Here is a 22,974-nt window from a genome sequence, read left to right as displayed (position 1 = left end):
ATTCCCTGACATTCCTAATAGTGCAGAGAGAGCAATGCAGTGGGCACAGTGGGATCAGAGAGAGCAATGCAGTGGGCACAGTGGGATCAGAGGAGCCTGGCTTGTGTCCTGGATTGGCTCTGATTTTCCCATGAGAGACAGGACCTTTCCTGAGCCCCTTTGACCTCAGCTTCCTAGTTTTCATTAAGGTATTGGGCAGAATGATCCCCAAGGTTCCTGCCAGCTCTTTCTTCCTTTGTCCATTCTAGTCTTTGCTACAGATCATCAGAGCATCCTTAGAGTCTGTTTTTCATTAATGATAATGACCATTGGTTATCATTATTATTCTTTTCTTTCTTTTTTATTATTATTCTTTAGATCAAGTTTCAGGGGAATCTTCATTTTGGTCCTGATTGTGCTATTCTATTATAGCTATGAGACCTTGGGCATGTCATTGAATGTCTGAGCCTCAGTTTTCTGCTCTGCAAAATGGGAATTAGGGTAACTGCCTTTTGATCTCATAAGGTTGTATGGGGTCAGATGGCATAATAGCTTTGGAGATAATAGATGGAAAACATTTTCAGCCTCACATACCAGTGCTTTCCTATTGTTTACTCTCTGCTTATTTAGCTCATCTTCTTGTTTCTTCTTTTTTATACTTTGAAAAGGAGTTCATGAGAACCCCTGTTAGAGAAAAACTGAAAAGAGAAAAGAGAAAGAAGACTCTTTTCGGGGATTCACGATATCCCCATTTGACTCTGAAAGCCATGATGGCAGACACCCTGGTTGTTCACTTTGCTGTGTTTTGTTCAGCACATAGTATATGTGCTCTATTCTCTATTTCTTTGTTGAATGAATAAGCATGACTCTTGGCCGTGTTGGCTCATGGAATCTAGTAGCTATTCTGCTTTGCATAGCAGCAGAAGCAACAGTCCTTACTGGGTGCTGGAAAGCATAGCATTTCAACTGCTCTCTTTTCATGTCATTGTAAAAATTAGCCAGAGACTTCCCTGGAGATCCAGTGGTTAAGACTCTGCCTTCCAATGCAGAGGATGAGGATTCCATCCCTGATGGGTTAACTAAGATCCCACATGCCACAGGGCAACCAAACCTGCAGGCCGCATTTACTGAGCTTACCTGCTCTAGAGCCCTCATGATGCAACCAGTGAAGCCTGAGCACTGCAACAAAAACCCAGCACGGCCAAAAAAATAAATAAATAAATGAAAATCAAACAAAATACAGCAAGAGTGGAGGCAGAGAATTGATTATGGAAAAGTAAATTTGAAGTTGCAATAACTGAAGCTTGTCTGAATCACAGTTGTTCTGCCTGTTTGGGCTTCCCTGGTGGCTTGGACAGTGAAGAATCTGCCTGCAGTGTGGAAGACCCGGGTTTAATCCCTGGATTGGGAAGATCCCCTGGAGGAGGGTATGGCAACCCTCTCCAGTATTCTTGCCTGGAGAATCCCATGGACAGAGGAGCCTGGTGGGCTATAGTCCATGAGGTTACAAAGAGTTGGATACGACTGAGTGACTAACACTTTCCTTTTTCCTTTTTTTTTTTTTTTGTTAACTAAGGCCTTGAAAATCATCCTTAACTTCTCTTCTAGTGAATGACACTGGGGAAGTGCGGGGAGGACCAGCTAATCTACCAGCAACCTGATCTCATCTCCTTTCAAAAAAAAACCAAAACACTTCCATCCCACCTGACCCCAGCCCAGAGGACTCAACCATTCACTGCCCACTTGAAGTTAAAAATAACCCACTCATGTTTATTGTCAAGAAATTAATCAGCCTGGGCAGAACATGACATTTCGATGACAGAAGCGTGCTGAAATGAGTACTTTTGGACATGGGCACAGAGATGCCTGTCTGGGGTTCTGTACATGCCTGCCATGTCCTATCCTTCACTTCTGTTGTACTAGTGGTGGGGGTAACAGAGGTTACAAGGTTTCTCCCCTCCTTAACTAGTAAGAGTCCTGAGAAAGCATCCTCCACCCTGTGCAGAAGGACCTCCCCGCTGACCTGATTTTCAGGTGATCAGATATGGACAGGGGGTTCCTGAGTCTCCTCTCAGGTGTGTGCCAGGCACTAAGGGTGAAGTATAAGCCCAAACTGCGTTCCCTCTGTGGTCAGATGAGACTACTCCCTGTTGGAACATGGACTGAGGCGTAGATAAAAGAAATATTTAGATTGAACCTCCTTAGGAGTTAGTGATGCTGGGTGCAAAGGGGTCAGGGGCTACGGGCAGAGCAGCACCCTGTTCCCAGGCAGCTTCTGAGGTTACTCAGCTCCAAACGAGGCAGATGCTGGGCAGGGCTATCTGAAGATCTTCTGAAAATTGCTTTAGCATCAACCTCAATAAAATAAAAGGTTTTCAGATATGTACCTGGACTAAGGGGAAACATTTCCAAAGCTTCTGGGAGATTCTCAGGTGGAAAAACAGCAAGGTCATTTTAATCTGGAACTTGCCAGAAATGGGACAATGTCACAAAACACCTCAACACATCCTTGGAAATCACCAACAGTGATTAAAAAGAACCCCTGCTTTACAAAAAATGTTTTGAAACCATAAGACAGATATGTTCACCTAGAGAAAAATAAGCCTTTCCCCTAAGGATGCAGCTAGGCTTTGCATATCTCTTCTTTTGTTTTTTAATTTTTATTTGTTTGTTTATTTTTGGCTGCGCTGAGTCTTCCTCGTTGCATGCAGGCTTTCCGTAGTTGTGGCGAGTGGGGACTACTCTCTAGTTGCAGTGCACAAGCTTCTCATTGCACTTCTTTTATTACAGAGCACAGGCTCCAGAGTGTGGTCTCAGCAGTGTGGTGCACGGGCTTAATGGTTCCATGCATGTGGAATCTTCCCAGATCAGGGATCAAACCCGTGTCCTCTGCATTGGCCGGTGGATTCTTATCCACTGGGTCACGAGAGAAGTCCTGCATATCCCTTCTTAAAAGAAGATCTACACCTTCAGCTGTCAGCGTTCTTTCCCAGTGACTCACTCCTTATTCCTTTAACTTTACCTTCTCTCTGCTCTCCTTTTGCCAACTACTCTTTTGAAGGTCATGGAATCCCCAATCTGGAAACCAAAGTTACTGTGTAGTCTCCAGCCTCCCCCAACTTTTACATGGCACAGATGCCAGTGACCACCCTTCCTTGCCTGAAAACCCACTCCCCTTGCCTCTATGATGAGGTTTTTCTTCTGATTCTCCTCCTTATTCATCCCTGTCCCTTTCTCACTTTCCAAACCTGTCATCACTTCCTGCATGGGTCAACTCAGTCTGGTACCCAGGGACCAGAGCCAGTGACTTAAACAATAAAAATTTATTTCTCAAAGTGCTGGAGGCTGAGAAGTCCAGCATCAAAGTGCCAGTCGATGTGTTTCCTGGTGAGGACTCTTTCTGCCTGTAGACCACTGTCTTGTTATGTTGTCACATGAGCTCCTTGGGCCTGTGTGAGGTATTATAAGGCCAATAATCCTATAAGACTGGGGTCCACCCTTTAAACCTCAGTTACCATTAATTACTCTCTCAAAGGGCTTCCCAGGTGGCTCAGTGGTAAAGAACCCACTTGCCAATGCAGGAGATGCAAGAGCCGCAGTTTCAATCCCTGGGTCGGGAGCTCCATCTCCAGATACACAGTGGAGCCTTGTATTTGACCAGGAAAACACAATTTGGTCCACAGCACTTCTTGCGGAACCCTGTTGGCAAGGTTCTTACCAACCTACCTACGTGGTGTTCCTGCTGCATAACCCTCTCACTCATAGCTGAGCGGCTTGGGAATTTGGACTGAATTTCTGATGATCACACTCTGCTGCTCCAATAGCACTCCTCACCCCTGCCTTTTCGTCCTCACTGGAAGCAGATTGATGTCTTGGAAAAGTGCACGACAATATGGCTCTCGCCCTCCCCACCAGGTGTCACTCTGGACTCCTGTCGTTTTCTAAACACCGTTCCCTGTGGCTCCTTCCTCCATGTACTGCACCCCACACCCTCCCCGTTGCCCCTCTAAATGCAGGCTGCTTCCCGCTCCCATCCATTCTCCAGTACTGCTGGCTTCCCACAGTTCTGCCTGACTCCTCTCTCCAGCCGGAGCCTTCCTCCCCTGAGTCCCCCTGCTCACCTTTTCTGCCACCCACCTCACTGATTCCTCCGTCTGGAGCCTGTGTGTCCCTGTGTAATTGTAATCTTGGTGCCCCTCCTCTGCCACCTGCTCAGAAGTGGGTCTTTCTGCCCAGCTGGGCATCAGTCATTGAAGTAGCGTCACGGTGGTTTGCACAGAGCAGACTCTCAATACATAACTTCAAAGTAGGAATCTGCAAGCTTCTATGTAATGCTCAAAGGTTGAAATATTATCTCTGTTTTGTAAATACATCCTCACTCTTTTCATGATGAGTGATGTCAAGAGTACCCTGAAAGGATGAAATTGCAGAAGAAAATGGTTTAATCTTCATGGATCTGTTAAATAAATTATTCAGACCTGAAATGGTAGCCAGCAGTCTTTCATTATCCACTATAGAAATATTTCAGTGATTGATCTGACAATGATCAGCTTAAAAAAAATTCCAAGTTAGTTTTGGATAACAGCATGTGGTTTCCTCTGTGAAGGCACCTCTGAGGCCAGAGATTGCCCGGGCTTCCATTGTGCCTGCACTGCCATCACCAGCCTTTATGTTCTGTTGTTATTAATGTTTGGCTCCTGGTGGTGAGGGGCAGAGTTCAGCCCATTAGGATCCTAAGGTTTGGTTGATGATTTATAAGTTACTGTTTATTATCAAAAAGAGTAAGAGGAAGGAAAAAATAGCCTAGGCTGCCGGTTAGACAGTTCAGTTTACTAGACATTTATTGAGTGCCTGTTGTATGCTGGATATTGAGATGGAGTTGTGTGTGTGTAATATAATCTTTGTTATTCTTACAGACATAGAAAACAAACTAATGATTATCAAAGGAGAAAGAGGGGAGAGATAAACTGGGAGTTTGGATTAATAGAGACACACTACCACATATAAAATAGATAAACAGCAAAGACCTACTCTACAGTACACGGAGCTATATTCAGTATCTTGTAATAACATAGAAAAGAATCTGAAAAACAAAGTACATATGCATGTATATGTTTATAGAACTGAACTGTGTTGCCGTACACCTGAAACTAACCCAACGTTGTAAATCAACTATGCTTCCATTTTAAAAATATCTTTCAAAAAATCCTTGTTATTGAGAAGCTAGAGAGGATGGTCATAAATCGATCATTATGGACAGCCAGTTGCCATAAGACATTGTCTATAGCAAAAGGGAAGAGAGGAAAGCATGGATATGCTTTATGAGTCTGCAGATTCACAGAACACACATGTGTATGTGCATTCTAAAAATGTTCTTTAGAAACAGACAAGTGTTCATGCAAATAACTAATCAAACTCCCCTCAAACACGACTCCTAAGAATTCAGAGCCTGGGAAACTACATTATTATTTAAGCAAGAAAGCATGACCATCTGAAAGGCAGGAGATACTTCTGAGGCCATAGCCCTCATAGGCTAGTCCTATGGATGCTTTCTCCCTCCCTGAGTTTCCACAAGCCAATCTGGGTGTAGCTCTACCCTGGGCTAAATCCCCATGTCTTGTTATTTCAGAAAAAGCCCAGTCCTCCTGAACCTTCCTTCTCATGTCAGTTGATTGGTTAGTCTCCTCATTTGGAACAACCCTCTTTATTCCTTCTTCTTTCAAGGAGACTTACATGTTATGGAGGGGATTAAGACCAAGGTTGATTATGATTTTTTTTTAACTACTTTTTGGTTATTTATTTATTTATTTATTTTGGTGGTGCCACACAGTATGCAGGATCTTAGTTTTCCAACCAGAGATCGAAACCCTCCCACCCCCTGCCCCCGACAGTGGCAGCACTGTATCTTAACCATTGGACCGCCAGAGGAAAGGCTGATTTTTTATTTCCGCTTCCCTTTAAGAAGTTCTAGTGAGTCTCTGCTAGGTATCAGGTGCTATGCTGGGGTCTAGAGATACAGTGTGAACTAGATACAGCCAAGTATTTACAGACTTAATTGGGAAGAAGACAGTTAACCAACTACAGTGTAGCAAGATAAAGACTATGATGGAGAAATACAGCTTGATGGGGGATTTATCTTGGAGTGAAACATTTTCAATAATCTTGTTTTTTCCCTGGCTGAGCACTGGAAATTGAGATGGGGAAAGGGTCACAGAGATATGTGACAGTGGTTACACTGACACAGAATTTGCAAACGGACTATTGCTGCGCTTGCTTATTCTTGCCAGCTGCATGCTACAGAACACCACTTCCTTAAAAAAAAAATTGCCTTTTTAAAATATTTATTATTTTGATTTATTTGTTTGGCTTTGTCCTGTCTTAGTTGCGGCATGTGGGGTCTTCAGTCTTTACTGCAGCACTCCGTATCTTTTAGTTGCAGCATGTGGAATCTACTTCCTCAACCAAGAATTGAACCCAGGCCCCCTGCATTGGGAGCGGAGAGTCTTAGACCACCACAGGGAAGTCCCCAGAACACCACTTTTAAAGGAAGTCCTGATATATCCATCTTTAGGATTTATATGTGTGCTTTTATGTAAGGAGTCAGTCTGCCTCCTTTTAAATCTACGTTTCTCTTGAGTCATTTGGAATTTGGAAGGTATTTTCTCAGAGAAACCTCATAAATTATGACCAGATCCCCAGGCTTGCCCAAAAGGCTGTTATATGCATGATGTACTTGAGATAAAGTACTAGATTTCTGCTTTGAGAGATCTTAGAAACTGTTTATGTTACTGTGGGGAAATGTTCAGCATTCCAGATTGGAAAATAAGCCAGAAAACTTTCCCCCTTGTAGCCTTCATGGGGAGAACAAGATTTTCTTTTCTCTATGCGCCTCCTTCCTTCCTGGAAGAATTCCCCAGGTCCAGGTCCCTGGGACATGGGATGGGGGATCCAGTGGATGTAGGGGCTAGCAGGGGGTAAGAGGGGTGTGGGTAAGGTTGTTGATTTTTAATGAAGATTCCCAGTACATTTAAAGTACATGTATCATTTCATTGAATCCTTACAACACACCCATGAGATGTTACCTTTGCTCTGAAATGCTGCTGAGATCCAGGGCTGAGACCTTGCACCTCTTCTCCTACTAAACTCCCTTATTCAGCCCCATTGATTTAAATATTATCTGTGACATAACCCTCTCCCACAAACTCTGAACTCAGAGGACATACTGCTCATCACTTAGATGAATAGTAGGAATCTCCAACTTAACCTGTCCTAAACTGTACTTTTCATTTTCTCTCTCCAAACCTGCCCTTTCCATAGCCTCCTCCATCTTTGTCAATGGCAGCTTTCTGCTTCTAGGTACTGAGACCTAGGTACTCAAAACCTCGGCATTATCTTCAAATCCTCCCCAGCGCCATATCCAGTTCATCAGCAAAATGCTGCTGGTACGTTAAAAATCTCCAGACTCCTATTGCTTCTCACCCTTCCACCTGCCACCTCTCTGGTCTCCATCCTTATCACCTCTGCCTGAGCTGTTGCCAACTGTTTCCTAATTAGTCTCCTCCTTTCACTTTTGGTCGACTCCCCAAATAGCAGCCAGGGAACATTATTTTAAAACAGAGGTCAGTTTATGAAACTTCTCCATTAGAAATCCTCCTGCGGCTTATCATCTCAGAGCAAAAAGCAAAACCTTCTCTGTAGCCTGTGAGGCGCTGTGTGTCCTGGCCTCCTGCTTTCCCTCTGAGTTCATTCTCCCCCCCCCCCCCCCCACCCCTTCCCTTCCTATCACACTTCAGCCACTGTTGGTTTTTTTTTTGTTTTTTTTTTTCCTGCCAGTTGTCTTTTTTTTTTTTTTCCTAAAACCTGTTAAGTCTTTCCCCTGATATCTACAGAGCTCACTCCCTTTTTCTTTGTCACAGATATATTTCTGAGTCTCCTCTCTAAAGTATACAAAATAACAAATGTCCTATACTGCAGTCCCATTGCATAGATTTTAATAGACTGCTAGGTACTCTGAAGGGTGGCTGTGCTCACTGGTACACAGTGGTGACAACGGCAAGAACAAAGGAACAAAGACTGTGTGTGTTGTACCAGACTTCACCCTCCCCACATCAAAGCCAAGGCCAGACCATGTCGAAGTGGTCAGTTAGACTTGCTTTCTTTCCCCCTCATATTATGCACTTCCCATATCTCTCCTAGTGGAGAGAAGGGAAAAAAAGAGAGTTGTCCAGATTTATGTAACAAATGTTCTTGAGTATCTACTGTGTGACTGACACCATCATCTGAAAGGTAGAATGAAGTAGCTACATAAAAAGACAAATAGCAACAGTCTCTCAGAAAGACAGATTGGCCTCAAATACTAATTTTCATCCTTTGTACTGCCCCATTCCTGGTACTGAATCAGGTTTTGGGAACCCAGTCATAAATACTTGTCTTTGATATCTTAATAAGAAGCTTTCGTTTTGTTGGCTGATTTTTCCAGTTAAACATATGGAATGGTGCTGGGTTTGGTTAGAGGGGGCTTCCCTGATAGCTCAGTTGGTAAAGAACCCACCAGCAATACAGGAGACCCCGGTTCAATTCCTGGGTCAGGAAGATTTGCTGGAGAAGGGATAGGCTACCCACTCCAGTACCTTGGGCTTCCCTTGTGTCTCAGCTGGTAAAGAATCCGCCTGCAATGTGGGAGACCTGGGTGGGGAAGATCCCCTGGAGAAGGGAACAGCTACCCACTCCAGTATTCTGGCCTGGAGAATTCCAGGTTGAATTCCAGGAGAATTCTGTGGTTGGATAGCATTACCGACTCAATGGACATGAGCGTGAGCAAGCTCCAGGAGTTGGTGATGGACAGAGAAGCCTGGTGTGCTGCAGTCCATGGAGTCGCAAAGAGTTGGACACAACTGAGCAACTGAACTGAACTGAACTGAACTTGGCTAGAGGAGCAGGAAGAAGGGGCTCAAGTTTTCTCCTCTGATGTAAAGAGCTTCCAGTGTCCTGTTGGAACGACACTGGGCAGGCCTCTCTCACTGTTCTGGTTGTACTTGTCAGGAGCCTGTAGCCTGAAATGGTGAAGGCGCCGTCTTGATTATCATGGTACCCACCATGAAGGTTCAGCTCATTAAAGTTACAAGTGTTTCCATCTAGTCTTTTGGTCAAGTAGAGGGATTATATACATACACTGTCCTCACATTTCATTTCAAGCATGGTCTTTGGAGTAAGGCAGTGTAGAAGCTGGGAAAGGTGGTCACCCATTCTTAAAAGGTCTATTAGTGATTAAGCTCACTTGGCTGCTATTACTTGATTCCTCCACTGGCTCAGTCTGTCTCCCATGACCTTCTGGAGCTTTTCCCCAGAAACCTTCCTACCAACCAAGTTCTGTTCTCACGAGCCTGGCCCCTGGTTGGTTGTTGGAAGACAGAGAGATAAGGTGAGCTGGCCCCTCAGAACAACTGGTCCCAGTTGCAGCTGACCAGAAAGGACTTTCATAAAGGTTTCAGCTTGTTTTTTTTTGTTTTTTTTTTTTGCAAAGCTTGAATCTGGGTCAGGTCTTTCTTGTAAACAACACATGGCACCAGAAGTGAGGAACTAATTATGGATCGTCCGGAATTGTGACTTTCTGACAGTGTGGAGGAAGACTGCCCAGCCTGTGTTGGCGTCTCAGTTGGTGGCCTGGGATAAACAGGCTGCGGGCAGGCAGCTCCATCTAGAGAGGAAGAGGTGTGCTCTTGTTCCCCACGATGCACACGTGCAATCTGCATTTGATCCTTTAGGAACCTAACAGGTACTGTGATGACTGTGATTGTAAGCTTGAGAGAGGGAAGTGGCGGAGAGAAGGGGGTGTTGGGGGAGGGAGGGAGGGAAGGAAGGAGGGAGAAAAAGAAAACATCTGCAACCACAGGAAATAAAAAGAAGGGAAGGATTTAAAAAGTGACTTGGTACCGTCAGGACAATGACTTACTTTCAGACCAAGAGTGAACTGGTGAATTGCGCCAGCAATGAAAAGGGAGGGGGAGAACCGTCATCCTTCTGGATTTAACACAGCAGGAGACCAATGAAAATCTGAGACTCGGGAAGTCACTAAGTTGAGAAAATGGTAGTGAAAGATGAGCAGGGCTCTGCAGCATCTATTAGGAGAGAGAGGGGGGACAAGAGATGGAGAGAGAGAACAGCAGTGGCTGTGGGTCGCGGTAGTGATGTTTCATTGCTTTTGTCTTGTGGACCGGGAGCCGTGCTGGGCACAGACTATTACAGACAGAAGCAAGGATGCTCACCATATGGGAGGTGATGTAAAAACATGAATAAATGGGTTCGCTTTGCCAAATGTTGTCAATAACAACACATGTGCAGACAGGAGGCAGAAAGGAGAGGCTGAGTGGCCCTCCCAGGGTGGAAGATGCTTTGCTAGTGGTGGGGAAATCAGTAAGGGCAGAGAGCTTCCTGGGAAGGAACCCCGGAGCCTGTGGTTAAGCACCGATGGCATTTTTATCCAAGTTGGAAAATGGTGTTCAAAGGAAAGAGAATGGCAGGTAAAACTCAGGCAGGGAACATGGATTAGTCAGCCAAGTTCGGGGGCTGAGAAACTGAAGAAAAGTTCTTCATCTTGGTCCGAAGTTATGTCAGACTCTGGACTTACTGCACAATATGCCTTTCTTTGGAAGTAAACAGTTATCTGAGAGAGATGAAGATGTGAAAGTGTGATGACCGTGAGAATAATGTGTGCCAGTCAGCGTCAGCAGATGCTAACATCTCCTGAGTGATTACTGTCGCAGAACTCTGGTCCCGATATGGGCCCACGAGGATCTCATTTGGGCCTCTCCATTATCCTGAATCATAGCTATGAAAAATGAAACTAACTTGCCTAAAATCACCAAGGAAAATAGCGGCAGAAGGCGGATTCAGACCCCAGCACCAGGGACCACTGCCCCGCTGTGGTCACTCAGCACTGGGACTTGATTGCCTGGATTAGAATCCGGGTGTGTTTGACTTTAGAGTTCCTTTGGGCTTCCTGCTGGCTCAGTGATAAAGAACTCTCCTGCCAATGCAAGAGATGCAGGTTCGATCCCTAGGTGGGAAAGGTCCCCTGGAGAAGAAAATGGCAACCCACTCCATGGCAGTATTCTTGCCTGGGAAATCCCATGGACAGAGGAACCTGGTGGGCTTCAGTCCATGGGGTCGAAAGAGTCTGACACAATTTAGCGACTAAACAACAAGAGTTCCTTTAATCCATATAACAACCCTATGAAGTCAGTACCATGATGGCCCTCACGTTGCATACGCTGCTCAGAGATGTTCAGTAACATGTCCAATGTCCTGCAGCCAGGAAGTGGTTGTACCAGGATTCAGATCCAATGAAGCAATCCCAAAGTCTACACTTCATCTCTCTACAGGGAAAAAGACTGATGACTCTAGGAAAGAGAGGAAGAGATCCTGTGTCATATGAGAGAACTAAGATGGCCCATACTAATCATAGTTAATAATTATCGAGCACTGACTTTTTGTCCCATTGCCCTAAATGCCTTATTGGGTTTGTTGTTAAGTTCTCAAACAGCACTCTAAGGCATAAATGCTCCTGTTTTCCATATGTCAGGGGTGAAGACATTGAATACAGAGGGATTCAGTAATTGCCTACTGTTAGACAGCGGGTATTTTGGGGAGCTGAGAGTCAAAGGCAGGACTCCTGAATTCCATTCAACTCAAGAAATATCAAGGGACTTCCCTGGTGGTCCAGGGGTTAAGAATCTGCCTGCCAGTGCAGAAGACATAGGTTCATAACTGGCCTGGGAAGATTCCACATGCCTCGGGACAACTAAGCCCATGTGCCACAGCTACTGAGCCCATGTGCCTAGGGCCCATGCTCTGCAACAAGGGAAGCTACTGCAAGGAGAAGCCTGGGCACCACAGCTAGAGAGGAGCCCCTGCGTGCTGCAACTAGAGAAAGCCTACGCGTAGCAACAAAGACCCCAAAAGCACAAAGAAATGTCAGAGGTTACCTTCCAGAGTAAGGTCTTCTTTAGCAGCAACAGGAGTTATGGGTGGAAAAGATGCAACCCTTGTCCTCAGTGGAGAGCGGAAGATAAAACTAGGTGAGGTGCAACAAGGTGTCATGAGGGGTACAGACATGGGATAGATTAAGGGGGTCACCGAGGGGTGGCCTTGACTGCTGCAGGTGGGCTCACAGTGGGTGTGAAGGCGGTAGCCCCAGGTGTGAATTTCAGGATGAGCGAGATGTCAGTAGGAGGTGCTGGGGGCCAGCACTAAGGCAGAGAAGCAAGGAAAACTTGAGTGTGTTGGTCAGGACCACACAGCTGTCCATATTTTGATACAGATAAAGGAAGCCCAGCATCACTGCTGTTGTCGTTATTATTATTGTCCTTGTTGACAGAGCTGGAGGCTGATGCCTTGACTTAAGACTTTTTTTTCTCACACTGACAAGAGAGTAAGATCCATCTGGGCAGGAAGACAGTCATCTTCTTGCAGGTGTCCGAGTCTGCTGGGTGGAAAAATCCTTTTTATTGAGTTTACTAGATCTTAGGGAGTTATGGAAGATTTTTAACATTGTGGTGACATGAACACTGAGCTATATTTGAGGGAAAAATTTCCATAGGATATGCTGGGTACTGAGATAGGTTTACTAATCTTTCTTCCTAGTCCCTTTGTGTGTGTGAGTTGCTCAGTCGTGTCTGACTCTTTGCGACCCCATGGACTGTAGCCCACCAGGTCTTTTTATATTTGTATTAAAAAGAGCTTACAATCATGCTGATTGTTATCTGCTAATCTAATTAGAGACAGTGTCACCTGCCTTCTTGGACTCCTAGTGAGTTCTGAGCTGCTCTCCATACCCCACCCCTCCCCTGGCAGCTTTCCTGTCTGGCTTTCCTTTCTTACTAGAATGTCTGAATAACCCAGACCCTTCTTGGCTGTATTTTCCTGAGGGTGCAGCCTCTTTAACTCTCTGCCCTTTCGCCCCAGTCCACTAGGTCCCATCTGAAAACAGAAGGGGAAAGATGACATCTTACTTTGGTTACCATAGTAACCTTCACCTGCCTTGAGGCTCCCTTTAGAAGCGGCATCCTTCTGTGAAGTTCTTTTGCATATAATTACTTGGCTCCTCTGGAGGCTTGGGGCTTCCTTTAAGCTTCTTCTTAGAGCCAGGATGAGAGGGTGATCATCTGCCTCTGTCCTGGGCTCAGGAATACCTCTTCCACAGCGGGGCAGGCATCAGTCTGGGAACAGAGCTGCTGGTTCCCCTTTCTGTCTTTTTGCTTTTAAGAAAAAGGCCATCAGAAATGGTGATTCTGTGACATTATACATTTTTAGAATGAGTTTTACTGAAATGAACCCATCATACTTCTAGACTGCCACTCAGTTAAGAAGACCATGTTTGATTTCTTCTCTTGGTCCCAAGTAAAGAGACAGAGAGCCTCCGTCCATCCACCCTGTGCCCCAGAGGCTGACCCAGGTACTTCACATCCCAGCTCCCTTGCTCTTTGGTTCCCAGTTGAGTTTCGCCAAGGCAAGATGCCAGTGGGTCAGAGAAAGAGCAAGATGGGAACACTGACTTCCCCCACACCCTGTCTCTGGTGGCACTGAGGACTGGCTGTACCCCCAAACCAAGGTCTGCTGGGTGCCCTTTCCACTCAGCCCTCTGCATCCTGGTTCTGGAAACCACTCCGCTCGTCTCCCCTCTTACTGCCTAGGAATGGCGCTAGCCCAGGCTTTTGCACTCTCTTTCGTGGTTTCCCTAGAGCCTGCCCACACCTTTGTCAGCAGCTCCTTTATCAAATTCTTTTCAAATTCTTGAGCATGCCATCTGTTTTCCGCTGGGGCCTTGACTGATGTGATGATAGAACCTCTTCTCTTTTGGGTGAGTGCTTGTTTGTTTCAACAAATCTCTGGTTTATTGTAGGGTATTCTTTATAGAAACAGATTTTCTGGTCTTTAAGAGCAACCTTCTCATCCACAGTCGCTCAGCTGTGTCTGACTCTTTTGCGACCCCATGGACTGTAACCCACCATGCTCCTCTGTCCCATGGAGGAGGGACTTCCCAGGCAAGAATTACTGGCGTGGGTTGTCATTTCCTTCTCCAGAGGATCTTCCCGAGCGAGGGACTGAACTTGCGTCTCCTGTGTCTCCTGCATTGGCAGGCAGTTTTTTTTACCACTATAGACCTGGGAAGCCCCCTCACCCTTGTACCCTTCATTAAAGGCAATGTTTCCTTCCCTGACTCTTTTCCTTTGCTGAAAGCCTGTTTGGAACACATTTTCTGGATGATGTCAATAAGGGCTGCAGAAATGGAATACAAAATTCCATTAACTGCCTGTCCCATCTGACCCTGGGCAAATGTGATGGTTTTCCTTCCCTTTTTGTTTTGTCCATTGGAAAAATATACAGAAAAAAAAAAAGAAAAATATACAGAATTTGCAGGTGGTCTTGGGAGACCATGGACATTAAAACCCTGAAGGTGTAAAGATGTTAGGATGGGTGGGTTTGTAGTCCTGGATTCTGTTGTTGAATCCAATGCAAAAGGAGATGGTGGCAACAGCTTGCTTTTTTAAAAAACTTCATAAAAAATGTATAAGAAGCTGCTTCCTTGGGGACTTGAATTAATTGAATTATTGTCCTGTGGGAGCTTCACGTGGAACAGTGGTCCCAGAAGGTGTCCTAAACGGAGCCAGGAGTGAGGAATGTGGATAATTTCTTTTGAAAAACCGCGAGTTGAACACTGCGTGCTCCTCATTCTTTTAAGACTGATCCCAAATGGGATCAAGAATAGCATGAGGTTCACACCACTCAGTGGGTGTGAAGATTCTGCGACTGAATTAAATAGGCTCCATTATATTTCAGAAAGAGCTCGAATGGGTTTCTCTGGAGCACAGCCTAAGAATATCCTGTCTCTCCTTTGTAGCCCAGGATGGCTGGGATGGTTTGTTGTTGCTAATATTATACTTCAATCTCTCTATAAGATGGACAAAAATGAGCACAAGGCCTACCTTGTCCCCTAGAGGCTCTAACTAGGCATCAAACGGACCTTACCCATAAGGCCAGGCAAAAGCTGAAAGCTGATGATACATCATAAAATGATTATCCTTATTCATGTAAGTTGTTTTCTAATAAGCTTATTTTGTCCCAGGTATCATTAAAGATCATTTAACTTTAGAGCTAAAGGGGTTTTGAACACCGTAAAACTTATATGTCGAGGTTTCTTTTTTAAATTTTTAAAAAATTTGTTTGATGTGTTTTATGTTTTGATTTTTTTGGTCATGAGGCATGTGGGATCTTAGCTCTCCTACCAGGAATTGAACCTTGCGTTGGAAGGTGGTCTTAACCCCTGGATCTCCAGGGAAGTCCCTAGGTTGAAGTTTTTATTCTTTACAAAAATTGAATTGGATTTATTTACCCTTATCTTTGGGGTTTCCCAGGTGATGCTAGTGGTAAAGAACCCGCCTGCCAGTGCAGGAGATGTAAGAGGCATGAGTTCAGTCTCTGGGTCAGTAAGATCCCCTGGTGGAGGGCATGGCAACCCACTCCAGTATTCTGGCCTGGAAATTCCCATGGACAGAGGAGCCTATGGTCCTTGGGTCGCAAAGAGTCAGACACAACTAAAGTGCTATAGTATGCACAAACCCTTATATTCAACTGAAAAATAGCTGTAAGCATTTCTTTCTAGTATTTATTAATGCAACATTACATTCTTAGTTTTGATCACTAATATTCAAGCTGACATGATCATCTTTAACTTCTTCCAAAGTAACATATCTCCCCTAATCCATTTACTTGTTTTTCCGTGAAAACTGAATTTAAAATCAGAATGAATTATTCATTAATCATTTCCATTTATCCTGTTTCCTGAATGTAGCCTTCTCAGCTGGCTATAACATGGAACCAAGGCACACTTTTTCCTATTCATTGCCCTTGTTGCAAAACGCTTTACTTTCCTGTTCTTCATTTAAAAAACCAGATGAGTCGAATCCTTAATATTCTTTTGTCTAAGGCAAAATAAACTTAAGGGTTTCCTTTTGAGTATGTTTTACTCATTTTACTCCCTTGGTAAATAATTATTTCCTTTTTTTTTTTTAAGTCCATGCTTTCTAGTTTGAATAAACTGGAAGACAAAAAATTTAGGCAGGTTTGTTATGAGCATCAGATAAAGGTTTCAGCCCTGAAGAAAATATTTGTTGAAGGTCATATATAAGGTCTCCTTTCTTGAGCACCTTTAAGCCTGGAGATAAACAGAAACTCTTTTCTTGTGTATTTTCTTCCAGTCATGTGTGTGCGCTTAGTCGCTCAGTCGTGTCCAGCTCTTTGTGACCCTCTGGACTGTAGCCTGCCAAGCTCCTCTGTCCATGAGGTTCTCCAGGCAAGTATAGTGGAGTGGATTGCCATTTCCTTCTCTAGGGGATCTTGCCAACTAGGGATCAAACCCAGGTCTCCTGCATTGCAGGTGGATTCTTTACAGTCTGAGCCACCAAGGAAACCCTCTTCCAGTCATGGAAAGATAAAATTGTCAAGGTGAGGAGGGACCTTCAAAAGAAGTGTCAGCCAGACACCTCCCTGGTCCTTGTGCTAGCTTACGGTGAGCGGTGTTGGATTCATGATCTTCGAAGAAGAAGGTCTGACTTCGGGACCAGTGACCAGGCTTGCTCACTCAAGAGCTTTTGTATAGCAGAGTTTTATTAAAATGACAAGGGACAGAGAAAGCTTTTGACATAGACCTCATAAGGGGGACGGAGAACCCCCCTTGCTAGTGTCAGCAAGCTGTTTTATATCTGTTAGAAAGCCGTTAATCAGATAAGAGAGACCCCTCAAGGCTGACGGAGTTTCACCAGGCCTCTCTCCCACAATATGCATTTTTTAAAAAGTAATTTATTTATTTTAATTGGAGGCTAATTACTTTACAGTATTGTGGTGGTTTTTGCGATGTATTCACATGAATCCGCCACGGGTGTACCTGTGTCCCCATCCTGAACCCCCCTCCCCCCTCCCTCCCCATCCCATCCCTCAGGGTCATCCCAGTGCACCAGCCCCGAGCATCCTGTCTCATGCATCAAACCTGGACTGGCGACCTGTTTCACATATGGTAATATACATGTTTCAATGCTATTCTCTCACATCATCCCACCCTCGCCTTCTCCCACAGAGTCCAAAAGTCTGTTCTTTACATCTGTGTCTCTTTTGCTGTCTTGGCATATAGGGTCATCGTTACCATCTTTCTAAATTCCATATGTATGTATTATTATATTGTATTGGTGTTTTTCTTTCTGACTTACTTCACTCTGTATAATAGGCTGCAGTTTCATCCATCTCATTAGAACTGATTCAAATGCATTCTTTTTAATAGCTGAGTAATATTCCATTGAGTATATGTACCACAGCTTTCTCATCCATTCATCTGCTGATGGGCATCTAGGTTGCTTCCATGTCCTGGCCATTGTGAACAGTGCTGCGATGAGCACTGGGGTGCACGTGTCTCTTTCAATTCTGGACAATATGCATTTTTGAGATAGGATGGCACGAGATGTGTCATCCCCCAGCCATATGAGTACTGGTTTGTTGAGCTATTATTAGCCCAAAGTTTGAGAAAAGAAAAAAATTAGTCTTAGGTGGAACCATTTTGAAGAAAGGCAAATTCCAAAGCAAACACATAGTTTCATTAGCATAGCTTAAGAAAAGCATTTCCATAAAGAAACCTCCTTTTAATTTTGTATGGAGAAGGAAAAAAAAAATCTGACACTAGTAGTTTGTTTCCTCCTGCCGCTTAAGGGAAAGATAAAAAATGTCTGACACTTGCAGCCTATTTCCTCCGTTTGGAGACCCCTGGCCTTCCTGCCTGTTACGCTCTCACTTGGATTTTCTCCGTGACACCTCACGAGATAGATGAGGATTCTCTGTGGGGCTTATTCATTGGCTGTTGCTGGGACAGGGTGCTCACTTAGACATGAGGCAAGACATTTCTGTTGTAACCTGAATTGTTCAAAGATCCATGGCTCCTTTTATTAAATTGAATTCTTTCCCTCTGGTTTGACTTCTACTTTCTTAGTGCCATGCACAAAAAAATAACATTTCTTCTTTCAGAGTTTCAAGGTAACTGATGTTACTCAAAAATTCTTGCCTGCGCTTTACTGTGCTGTGCGTCCCTGAGATCCTGTTTCTTAGAGGACATGACTTTTGACCCCTCCGTAAGATGGAATAATTTCCGTTGGAAAAATCTCCAGTTTTTCTGTCCTGAGTAGTACCCAGAATCAAAAGTGTTGGTTTCTCCATGTTGAGAGAACTCAAAATGATATTATCAGAACTTCCCTGGTGGTCTAGTGGTTGGGAGTCCGTCCGCCTGCCAGTACAGGGGACACGGGTTCGATCCCTGGTCTGGAAAAATCCTACATGCCGTGGGGCAGCTAAGCCTGTGGACCACAGTTACTGAGCCCGCGTGCCTAGAGCCCAGCTTCCACAACAAGAGAAGCCACCACAATGAGAAACCTGTGCACCACAGTGAAGAATAGCCCCCACTCGCCGCAACTAGAGAAAGCCGACTGCAGCAACAAAGACCCAGTGTGGCCAAAATGAAGTATACGAAAATAAAAAATTCAAAAAGTGATATTATCACCCCGCCACCCCTTCCAAGATGGCGTTAGCCTTTTTCATAGATCAGACATCACACTATTAATCGGGTGATTTTACTTGACAGTGAAGCCAGCGTGAGCATCTCAGTGGATACTTATTTTTATTTTTCTTGCACTGGCTCTCTGCTGCATTCATGTGCTTATTTGTGATTTCCCTTTCCTTCTATCCAGTTTAAGACTTTCTAGATCAGAACTCATATGGGCAAAATGCATGGCTCCCCAGTCTCATGAGCTATGCCCCATTCCTAGAAAGGTGGGGTTTTTTAGGATTCTATAATTCAGAAATCTGCCTCTCATGCTTATTGATAACACTGTGACAATGATATCCAACAGAATCAGATATCTCTTTGAGTTCTCTTCCCCGGTATATATTAATTATACCATATTTTTTTTCATTTATTTTTATTAGTTGGAGGCTAATTACTTTACAGTGGTGATCAGGATGGGGAACACATGTTAATTATACCATATTTTTTAAAAAAATGTTAGGAATGAAAAGTGGGAGTTTTAGAAAGATTAATTCCTTGAGTAGAAACCCAATAATGTCTAGACCATCTAAGTTTATTGGAGAGAGAGGCTATATTCACTTATTTATGCCACAAATATTTATTCAGTTGCTACTTTGATGCTGAACAGGTATCTTAAGTGTCCAGTGGCTCGTCTTCATGGTAGGAACCATACTGTCTTCATTTCAGTACTCAATGTCTATTTGATAAGTTCTATCATGAAATCATTTTCACAGTATAGCAAAGTAATGAAATCATTGAAAACTTGTCTCTCTCCAGGTTTCCTCTTCCAATGAAATGAATGGAATTCAATCACTTGTATTCTCGTTGTTACTTACTTTTCAATAAACAGTTCTTTTTGCTATTGGTGGTGTTTGGGGGATGGGCAGGGTTGTTTTTTTTTTTAATTTTTAATTACTTGCTTTTGCCTTATAAATATCCTTCCTTTCTAATGGCTCTCCAACCACACTATAGCAAATATTCAGGGACATCCCTACTTGTTTCTCATTTTAGTGACATGAGCTTAATGTCATGGACATTCACTAAAGTCTGAAGCTTGTATACACCCTTAATAGTGATAGGTGGCTGCCTCTGTAGTGCCAGTTCCTCTGCTGCCGATGACCTATGTATAGGAATAAATAACTTTAATCCACGTGTTATTTTGGAGGTTTCAAAAGACATCCACTTGCTTCCTCTCATTTGCTGTTCACAGTAGACAAGGCCACGCTTTTTCTCCATTTTGCCAACATGGAAACCACAGCCCCAAAAGCATACAGCTTACAGTGGGACCAGAACACAAGCAGATCCCTGAGGCTCTTTCCAGTATTTCATGAAGATGACTCTTCTCTGCATCTAAAGAAGGTTTGAGGTTCTCCAGGGGGAGACTTTATATTTTAAAAATGAATAGTGGTTTGTCTTTTCCACAGGCATGTAATGATGGAAGCACATCCTTTCTAAATGTCAAACAACAGAAGAATGGTTAAATAAATTATGACAGATCTATACACTGGGATCCTATGTGGCTATTAAAATTAATGTTTGCAGAGAATATGTAATGATACAGGGGACTGCTTCTGGCCATGTTGGTGTGGGATACTAAACAGCAAGCTCTCGATTTGGTTTCAAAATTATACATAACAAAAATGGTGGGTCTAAATATACCAAAATACTAGCAGAGTTTCTGCATAGTAGGATTATGGTTTACTTTTATTTTCTTTTTATATTCACCTCTGATTTTTTCACTTTTTCTTCAGTGAACTCATGTAATCAAAAAACATACATGTTATCTTAATTATACTCCACAGATTTTTAATTTTAGCTAGAGGAATTCTTTGAGTGGTTCTTGTTACATCTCATTTTTAAAGTTACATTGGAAATGAGTGGGTTAATCTTTGTTAGTAGTTTATATATTTGAAATGAATAATGAATTATTAGTATATATGTATGTGTGTGTATATTTTTTAAAATTTTAATTAGAGAACAGTTGCTTAACGATGTTATGTTGGTTTCTGCTGTGCAAAATAATGAGTCATCCATAAGTATACCTATTAAGTATACCCCACCCCATCCCACCCAGTGTATATATTTTAAGTTGGTCATTGTAATGCATTTGCTGATCTGTTATCTCCTGACAGCGAGTCCTTTTCCCATAATTCATTAATTCAGTCAAACATTATTTGAGGGCTTTCTAGATGTACCAGCCTGAAGATATCTTGGGTGAAGGCTGTTCAGTCTCTGCTCTCAAGAAATACCAGCCTGGTTGGAGAGACAGTAATCACAGTGTAGAATGAGCCGTGAGAGGGCTACACTGGTACTTAGGGCCTGCAGAGGAAGGATGCTAAATTCACGGGTGCTGGGGGAGGTCAGGGAGCCCTCTCGGAAGAGACGCCTTTTGAGCTGAAAGCAGCTGTTCTCTTTTGGATGACCAATCTCAGATTAGAAATAATGACAACATAAGTAAATCTTCTTAAGCTGTGTAGGCAATTGTGGCTGGAGTTCTTTTTAATTACCAGCATCCCTGTTTCTTTCTGTTTATGTGAGTTTGCTAAAGGTTAGTAGCAACACCAAAGCATAATAGTTTTCCTTTGCAGTGATCGCAATAATGTGCTTTTATAGTATTTCCTAGTATTATACATATCCTTTTATGAGTGACTTAAATAATGACTTGATCACTTGTGTTCATTCCTATTTCATTCCTCAGCCTCTTCCTACTTGGCTGAGGAAGGCAGAGAGAGGTTTTTGTTCCTGTTTTATAAGTATAAATGGAGTCATAGAATGATCAATTGACTTCTCCAAATTATAAGGTGAGCAGGTAATGGAACTGGAAAGAGAAACCAGAGTTTCTTTGTTCAGAGCTCTGACTTTAAAAATATTTCCCCTTGTAAGTAGGATAGGTTGTTTGCCAAAAATGCATTCACCTTTTAAATCTTTACTGAAAGTAATGAGCTTAAAATAAAGTCTCATGAAGGTAATCGTATTGTTACAGCTTAGAACAGAAGTTAAGGCTATTTGAGTAGATTAAAATGAGTCCTGAGTGAGGCTTAATATTTGGTCTATTTAATTAATTTGTTCAGCAGTGGATTTTAATTTTCTTTGAAAAAAAGTATAATTGAAACATTCTCAGACCCTTTCGAGAACATTATGGGATCCATTGAGATTAATTTAAAAAATGTTAACTAAGAAGGACGGACTAAAAAATGAGATCAGGATTGACAATATCTATATTTCATGATACTGGATGATTATAACTTTATTATCAGAAGATTTTCTTTTGATCCATTGATGTGAATACAGCGGACCCTTGAACAACACAGGTTGGAACTGTACAAGTCCACTTATCTGTCCACTTATTTTTTTTCACTAAATATGTACTATAGGATCTGGGGTTGATTGAATCTACAGATGTGAAATTCTGTACAAGGAGAACTGACTCTAAAGTTACACTTGAATTTTCTACTGTGTGGTTGGTTGGTGCCCCCCCACCCCACCCTTGTTCGAAGGTAACCTGTAAAACTGTCTGAATGTTCTTAGTAATTATTTTTACTGTTAAAATAATTGTGTTGTTCAGTTGCTCAGTCTTGTTAGTACTCTAATAATAAATGAAAGTTAATATGCATATTACACTGTAATATATTACAGATATTCAGAAAACATCTGAGGCAATAGTATAAATGAATATGAAGGGAAATAAACACTATAAAGTATTTTGTTGATTTTTTCTTCTAATTACAAATATTCATGTATTTTGGATTCATTATGAAATAAAATAAAGCTTAAATCATGTATCATATTTTTATTGAAAATAAGTATTTGATTGATTTAAATACAGAAAATGTTGCATTAATTGGGGTTTTGAGAAATTTAGAATACCAGAATAGTTCTATTATATTTTATACAGAATGACAGTTTTATTTTTCACAGTTGTAGTGATCTGATTTTTGAATTATTACTTCAAATTCTTTAAATTTTGTCTCCTGTTCCTAACCAACTCTAAGAATTTATCTGTAATGCATCTTTTATATTGCCATCAAGCACTGGGATGCCATTTGGACTTTTTTCCTAGGAAAAATGAAAACAAAAAACAACCTCATCACAATACTACAGAGTTCAAGAAAGATATAAGTGCGTGCTCAGTTGTGTCTGACTCTGCGATCCCATGGGCTGTAGCCCACCAGGCTCCCCTGTGCATTGAATTTTCCAGGCCAAGAATACTGCAGTTAGTTGCTATTTCCTCCTCCAGGGGATCTTCCCAACCCAGGGATTGAACCCGAGTCTCCTGCACTGGTGGGCAGATTCTTTACCACTGCGCCATGAGATATAGAAACCCATATTTGCCTGGGGATCTAGAATTTGTGTCTTAACTAAACTGGGTGAGGATG

This window comes from Dama dama, chromosome 7 (assembly GCF_033118175.1).
Source record: "Dama dama isolate Ldn47 chromosome 7, ASM3311817v1, whole genome shotgun sequence".
Classification (NCBI taxonomy): domain Eukaryota; kingdom Metazoa; phylum Chordata; class Mammalia; order Artiodactyla; family Cervidae; genus Dama; species Dama dama.
The sequence above is the reverse complement of the archived record's forward strand: the minus strand, read 5'-3'. Positions refer to the sequence as shown.